Source organism: Olea europaea, chromosome 21 (assembly GCF_002742605.1).
Source record: "Olea europaea var. sylvestris chromosome 21, O_europaea_v1, whole genome shotgun sequence".
Classification (NCBI taxonomy): Eukaryota; Viridiplantae; Streptophyta; class Magnoliopsida; order Lamiales; family Oleaceae; genus Olea; species Olea europaea.
Genome location: NC_036257.1, coordinates 12016377 through 12024584, shown reverse-complemented (window position 1 = coordinate 12024584; position 8208 = coordinate 12016377).

Sequence of the window (8208 nt, the reverse complement as noted above, 5' to 3'; positions counted from 1 at the left end):
GAGAGATTAACCTAAAAAAATTGGAGGGTTGCTTGTAGTTATTCTGGCAGAAAAAAGGCAGCTGGGGTGGAGAGAAAAAGAGGGCTGCTGTTGGCGAAATTAAAGAGAAATTGCAGCTGCCATTATATATTTCACACGCCAACTTGGAGGAAAAACGGGGCTGCCAGGAGGAGAAAATTCATAGAAAAAAAGGTAGTCAATTGAGGAAATATATACACATGTAACCAGGCTGCTTTTGAGGAAGGAAGAGAAGGATTGCTGCTAGTATTTTGTTGGAGGGACACAAAACAGAAAGTTACCAGCTTGAAGAAAAGAACAATTGGAATTGCACGTGCAAACTGGAGAAATTAATTAGAGATTCATACATACAAAAAGAGGCGGCGGAGTATTTTATTTTTGTGTAATCTCTTCAATAATTCTGCAAGGAGCTTGAAGATTAATCATGTCTAGTTGATTTTTGGTGATTTCCTTCCATTTTTATGTGTTTAATTCCAACAGTATGCTAGGCTAATATTTTTCATGTATTGGATGGATGACAAAATTGTTTAATTCGTAGTTTTAATTCGAGACCTATGTTTTTATGTTAATTCTTGCATTGTGATTCCATTAATATGTCTATTTATATTGTTTTAATGTTTACGCATCATTAGGACAATAAATCGTTTATTCGTTGTTTTGGAAAACTCATGATAGGTAGAACATTATTATCGGTACACACGGGCAATAAATGTTAGGAATAATATTTATGGTGTGTGCGATTATGTATGATAATCTTAAATGTCAATGTATATTTGCCATATGAATTCGGATTAGGAATATGATCGTCTCGTGGTAACCATAAGTGTATTGTATCCTGGAAAAGAATAATAAATAATAGTGAAATTATCGACCGTCGCAATTCCATAAATTAAAATAATTATCACTGGTTGAGAATTATAACTAAGAATTGATCAATGGCGTCGGAAATCCTACACGTTCACACATTTGATTTTTAAACAAACTTTCATTATTTTCACAAGTTTTAGTTATAAAAATTAGTTAGATATTCATTCGATCATCTTATGGTTACAAACATGAATTTAAATATATCAAATATATTAAAATTGATCATTATTCTCTGTGGGACGATAACTCTCTCATCACGATTATTATTTATACAACTAACCCATACGTTTGCGGGAATTTGACGAACATGTATGCTCATTTAGTTTTTATGCCAACCGTAAATTGGTGATTCTTACTTTTGTTGGTTATCATATGTCTGCTGTTTTAGATTTTGTTTTACTAGTTTTGTTCTTTAGAATATGTGGATGTTGATCCTCACTAACATACAATATGATACCATAGTTTCCCGACTGTTTTCTATCTTGGTGATTTTTACTCCATATTGATGTATTTATTTATTCAGTTTTGTTGTATTATAACTTCAATTGAGATGTAACTTGTCGGTATCATCGCTGCAATTGGCTGGGAGGAAAGAACAGGGATATTGTCATAGCTGTAGACCTCTTGATCGCAGCTTGTTGAATTGTCCAAATAAGAAGCGATGTCTAGACTGTGGTAAGGGAATCGTGAAAATGATGGATGTGGAGAGGAAGACGAATAACATCGGTCGAATATTCTTGTATTGTACATTAGACTGTGGGCATTTCAAGTGGAATGATGCTAAGCCTGAGAAAAGAAAGCCTTAGGTAGGGGTGTCAACAAGTCGAGAGGCTCGGCTCGAGCAAAATCAAGCGAGTTTTTTTCGAGCCCGAGCCGAGAAAAAACAAGGCTCAAGCTGGGGCCTTAGGGAGCCGAGCCGAACATACTCCTTTTTTTGTGACAAGATTACCAATCTAACATTTTTTTAAAGAATTTAAAAATTGCATAATTTATACGAATTACAAATTAAATAACAATTACAATTTACAACTCTCCTCCTTTTTTCGAACTTGGGACTGACCACATGACGTAGGCGGAGTTAAAATTATAAATGAATAAAATATTGTGTACAATTTTTCTTGAAATAAATAAATTTAAAAATTACATATTTTTTTGACATAAATTATTTTAAAAACTTACAACATTCTATGTTTGGATCTGCTGCAACTCTTCGCCCAATATACTGTCAACATGTTCTTGAACACGTAATTCCGCACATTTTCAATCCTTCAAGTATATTAAAGCCTCCAATATATCTTCTTTAAGTCTTGAATGTTCATCTGATAAAATTCGATCACCTAAACTGAATGTAGCTTTCGATATTACCGTAGACATCGAAGGTGTTAGTAGATCACGTGCAATTTTTGATACAATTGAATATTGTCTTTCATTACACCTTCACCAATTTAGAAAACTAAATTCCTATAATTCTTTTTGAGGTAACACACTATGAACGTCCACGCACATATACCTAGCTAACTCAGAGGAAATTTCAAAATTTATACCACCGATATTTATCGCTCTAGACATTGATGAACTAGAACTGAATGAGGGAACACTTGAATTGGTTTCCAAATAATTCGATAAATTATCTGAATTTGTTGAAATATTTCTTGAAAAAGAACTTTGGGAAGTAAAATTACATTGGCCTTCTTTTTCAATATAATAATTATATATTTCACGTAACATAGATTCAATATTCACATGTGATAATTCCACATTCATGAAATTTGAAATCCTCTTTACAGTGGCTATTGTGCCATTCAAAGTAAGTTGATGATCCATTACTGAAGCTAAAATTTTAACTCCAAAGAGCAGACTAAGTCAGAAAAAAATGGCAAATTCCTGTATTTATGAAATGTTTGTGAAATATAGAAAAAAAAATGTTGTAAAACAATTGAAGATATATGGTAATAAACTCCGCTACATTCCTTTGTAGCATTGAAAAAATATTTTAAAATTTTTTTCACGTGAAATGTAATAGATCATTCTCAATCTTCTAAATTATGTTCGGGTCCATATGTATATCTACCATTATAATATAATGAAATAACTTTATCGTAATTTTCACACGAATGTAACATAAGATGTAGAGTTTCATATATGTGTTACATCAACAGCAAATGATTTCTCCTGTAAGTCATACTTTGCACATAAACTGTTAAATACTTGCTTTCTTGCCGGTTATACGGTAATAAAATTTATTGTTTGTCTAATTTTATCTAAAGGAGAACTTATATGTTCTAATTCAGCTTTTACAACCAAATTGATAATATGACATACACAACGTTGATAAAAATAAAGTTCCAAATGTAGGATTAAGATCATTAGTAAGTCTTTCAATAATATCTTTGTTCACACTAGCATTGTCAAAAGTAAAACTTCGAACTATATCTTGTATACCATATTCCTATATAATATCTTTTAAAATCATGCATATGTTAGTGACATTATGAGAAAATTCTACATATCTAAATGCAATAATCCTTCTATGTAATAGCTACAGGTGATTAATATAATGAGTCGTAGCACCTATATAATATTTTCTATTATCACCGGTCCATAAATCAAATATAAATGATATAACACTATTAAAATTTTTAGACTTTCAATAGAAACTTATTTTCTTTTGTTATATAATTTTATAGTATTCGAACAAAGAGTATTTGAATAGCAACTTATTTTCTTTTGTTATATTTAGACTTTCAATAGCAACTTATTTTCTTTTGTTATATAATTTTAGAGTATTCGAAAAAGAATATTTTTACAATAAGAAGAATACTTGGGTTGGAGATATTTCTGCACGAGCCGGGTAAAGTGTACTGAGTCTATCATCGTAAGCAGCATCTCTGTTGCAGCCACGTATGCAATCAATTATTCACGAAATCTTTCCTGTAAAGATACAAAGGTGGAAAGAGTAGAACAAGAACCACCAAATACTAGTTCAGTCTGTTTCGAGTAGATATCAACTGATTTCGCTTTGCAACTCCTTAATATGTGTCTATTCAAATGCGTTGTGCTCAAACCGGGCTTCCAACTAAGTTCTTTACTACAGTAATTGCAACATGCTTTCCAAATATTCACTCCATTTTGAACACCAATTTTTTTACGTGTCATATGTTGCCAATAATCCGAGGATTTTTTTTTTTACCTTTTAATCTCGAGTACTTCTTCCTCTTCAATATCCTCTAAATCAATAGGAACATTTTAAGATGCATCGTGACCGGATAGAGTACTAGAGCTACACTTAAACTGATTAACTTCATCACTAGTAAAATCCATTTATAACTAGCATAATATAAAATATTGAATATTAGAGGGAAATAAATTGAATATGAGATTGAGAGCAAAGATATTGAAGTAGAAACTTGAATCTATAATACTGCAAGTTAAAATCGATTGAAATAAATGGATCTAAAAGTTAAAAATTTACCCGTATTTATAGCCAAAAAAATTTGTTTTTCCTCCAAATTTGAATTTGAAATTTAGCCTCGTAGATGGTAATGTTAAAAAAGAGAAAACAATAGCTGCCTTAAGATAGCTATTATGTTCACTTTAGTTTTGTTTTAAATTTGACGCTTACTAAATTGCCTCTTCCAAATCCATGCGAGCCCAAGTGATTACCTTTTGATTTTAACAATTCATTCGTTTGCAATTCAATCCATTCCAGTACTGCTTTGAATGTTCTTCATCAGCTGTAATCAAGTTTGCCATCTTGGATAATGCAGCATGATAAATGTGTTTTTGCACATTTATTTAGGTCACAAACATGATTTAATTACGAGCAAAATAATTGAATTGTGACCTAATTTTATTACATTTGTGAATTGTAAGGAACGCTGATGAACATTGTGAAATACATGAGAAAAAACGCGAAAAATGACTAAAATAACACAAAGTGAAAGTTCAAGGACCAAGGTGCAATTACCCAAAAGTTGACCCGATGAACAAATCAAGGGATTGGTTGAACCAAATGCCAATTGATGATGCTTTGGGATGATGGAATGGAAAGAGTGAAGAAAAAAGGCCTAAAAGTGAAAGATTCAAGTAAAGGGACTAAATTGAAGTTTTTGGAAGTTGAAGTCTACTATACGGTCGCATGGTAGAACTCTCGTGCGGCCGCACGAATGGATGCAGGGAATTTAATTGGAAATATGGAATAACCATACGGCCGCACGGATTAAAACCATGCGGTCGCATGGCAATTTGTCCGCTACGAAATTTTCTTTCCAAATACTATTAAAACTCCTTTGGTAACCTAATATTCACGGGATATAAATATCAAAAACAGTCCAGAGATGACCAGAACGCATTGGAAGGCAGAAAACACATCTTGAAGAAAATTTGGAGCGCAAGAACGAAGATTGGCTATTGGAATTTCAATATTTCTTCAAGTTTTTCTAATCCGGTGATGCTTATTACTCAAAATTTGATGTATTTTGCTATTTTAATCATGCTAGGCTAGATTTTTATTATGCTAGGAGATCGATGAACCATGTAATTTCAATTTTAATATCCTAGTTTTGCAATTTGAATGTTAAGACACATTTTTATTGTTTTGAATGATTTATATACAATTAATGTTTCCGCAATTAAGGGCTCGTAATTGTATGAATTTAAGTGATTTATTCTTGTATTCGAGAGAACTGAAATAGATTTGACATATTATAAATCATCGTAGGGTCCGATAGGGGATAGAAATATACCACTATGCCCTACGTGAATCTTTAAGTGTTCATAAAATCGCATACATTTTTACATATGCTCTTGTCATTGAAATATAGGCTGGTGGTATGTAAAAATAGGTTTGATACATCTCGAGAGAGAGTATTGAATAGACTTAGGAACATTGATTCGTCACAATTGAAATGTGTTGTCATGTTGTGAAACAAGGATTTAAAGTGATAATTGCATATAAAATCGTGATCCTAGTGTGTTTAATTTCTATTGATTATAATATCGTGCATTCTCAACTTTTAGTTTTATTCCAGAGTGTTAAATTATTGTTTTGAGTTTTAAATTCAATTTACTCATTAAATTTGCGTAATTAGGGTTTCTTTTTGAAATTAGAGTTTTAATTAGGTCCACATCCAATTTGACAATCCAATTTCGGTTAAGGCTACGTTAGATAAAATTTGAACTAATCAATCTCTGTGGGACGATATTCGGACTCATTGAATCCACTTTATTATTCGTTAACGAACCTTACACTTGCGGTGGTTTGAAATCGAGAGAAATTTAATTTCGCGAACAAGTTTTTGACGCTGTTGTCGGGGATTGAGTTTAGTTTATTTTATTTCTTAAGGCACTAATTCGAACTCAATTTTTATTTTTCTAGTATAATTTTGTTTTTTATTTCAAATTTAGGTTATTATCCTCTATTTGTGTCTTAGTTATTTAAATTGTTTGAATCTCAGTGCTCGTACTAGTTTTAATTCTCAGATTTGCATATCACGATTGTCTGGAGGAGAATTGATTCCAGTTGATCCTGAAATTGAGCGCACCTTTCATCGACGACAAAGAGATCACCGCGAAGCACAAGTACAAATGGCCAACGAATTAAACAATCCTATTATTCCAGCTAACGAAGGAGAGGCAATGGACGAAGGAAATGAAATTCTGGGTGACTTCTTGACTCCTCAAGTTATTCAAAGCCAATCCAGCATTGTATATCCACCATTTGGGTAGCCCAATTTTCAATTGAAGACCAATGTGATACAGCTGTTTCAAAATGGACACCAATTCTATGGCAAAGCCGAGGAGAATCCACACACACACACGTATCTCAATTTCTAGATATGTGTCAACATTTCAGATACCAATGGATTTTGGATGACGCTATTAGGTTAACGCTTTTTCCACATACGTCACGAGACAGAGTACTTGAATTGTTGGATTTACTCCCAGTTGCAAGTATCAATACATGGAACGAGCTGACACACAAATTCTGCACAAAGTTTTTCTCCCCAGCCAAGATAGTGAAGCTGAGACATGACATATCAGTATTCAATCAAGGAGAAACTGAATCATTTGACGAAGCCTGGAATAGATTCAAAAACATGCTCCGAAAGTGCCCTCAGCATGGGTTCGATAAAAAGACCCAAATCCGATTTTTCTACACAAGATTACTTTCATACCATAAGAGCATGGTGGATTCAACATCAGATGGCTCTATATCCACACGAACAGTTGATGGGGCATTGGAATTATTTGAGCGAATGGCTACCACATCAGCCATGTGATCTTCTGAGAGGGCGATCCCAAAGAAAACTCCAGGTGTCTGCGGGGTGGATGCTTATTCAGCAATATCTGCCAAAATCGACTCTCTATATCACAAGGTGGAAAGCATATCACAAGCTAAGAAAAGCAATTGTAAGGAATGTGGAGCCGAGCACAAAACATCAGATTGCCCAATACTCATGCAAGGAATTGAGCAAGCAGACTATGCACGGTGGGGACAACGTCAGCAACACAATCAATATGGAGAGACTTTCAATCTCAGCTAGAAGAAGCATCCCAACTTCTCTTGGAGCAACCAGAATCAGAATAAGCCACAAGGGCAATTTTAACAACAAGAGAAGATGCCTCAATTGGAAGATGTGATAGGAAAATTCATGGAGAAAGCTGAAGCTACACTTCAAAATCAAAATGCAGCCATCAAAAATTTGGAAACTCAGATGGGGCAGCTAGCCATCGCATTGACTGGCAGAACGCCAGGTAACCTGCCAATTAATACAGAAATCAATCCCAAAGAGCAAGCTAAAGTTATTACAACTCGAAGTGGAGTACAATTACCGAAAATCCATGTCAAGAGACCAAGTGTGACTGTAGAGACATACTCCTCTGCTGAAAATGAAACTATTGTGAAGGAATCAACTCGAAACGAAAATTCAGAAAAATCACAGGATAAAGCCAAGGTCATAGTTAACCTATACTAGCCTCCGATTCCCTTTCCACAGCGCTTGAAGAAGTAAAAAGTGGAGCACTAATACAAAAAATTCCTTGAAGTCTTCAAGAAGCTCCATATCAACATCCCACTAGCCGATGCATTGTTTCAGATGCCTAGCTATGCGAAATTTCTGAAGGATATCATATCAAATAAACGCAAGCTGGAGGACCATGAGACAGTTATGCTTACAGAGAAATGTAGTGCCAGAATCCAGAATAAGCTCCCACCAAAACTAAAAGATCCAGTGAGTTTTACTGTTCCTTGGAAAATCGGTGAAGTATATTTCGATAAAGCATTATGTGACATCGGTGCAAGTATTAATTTAATGTCTCTGT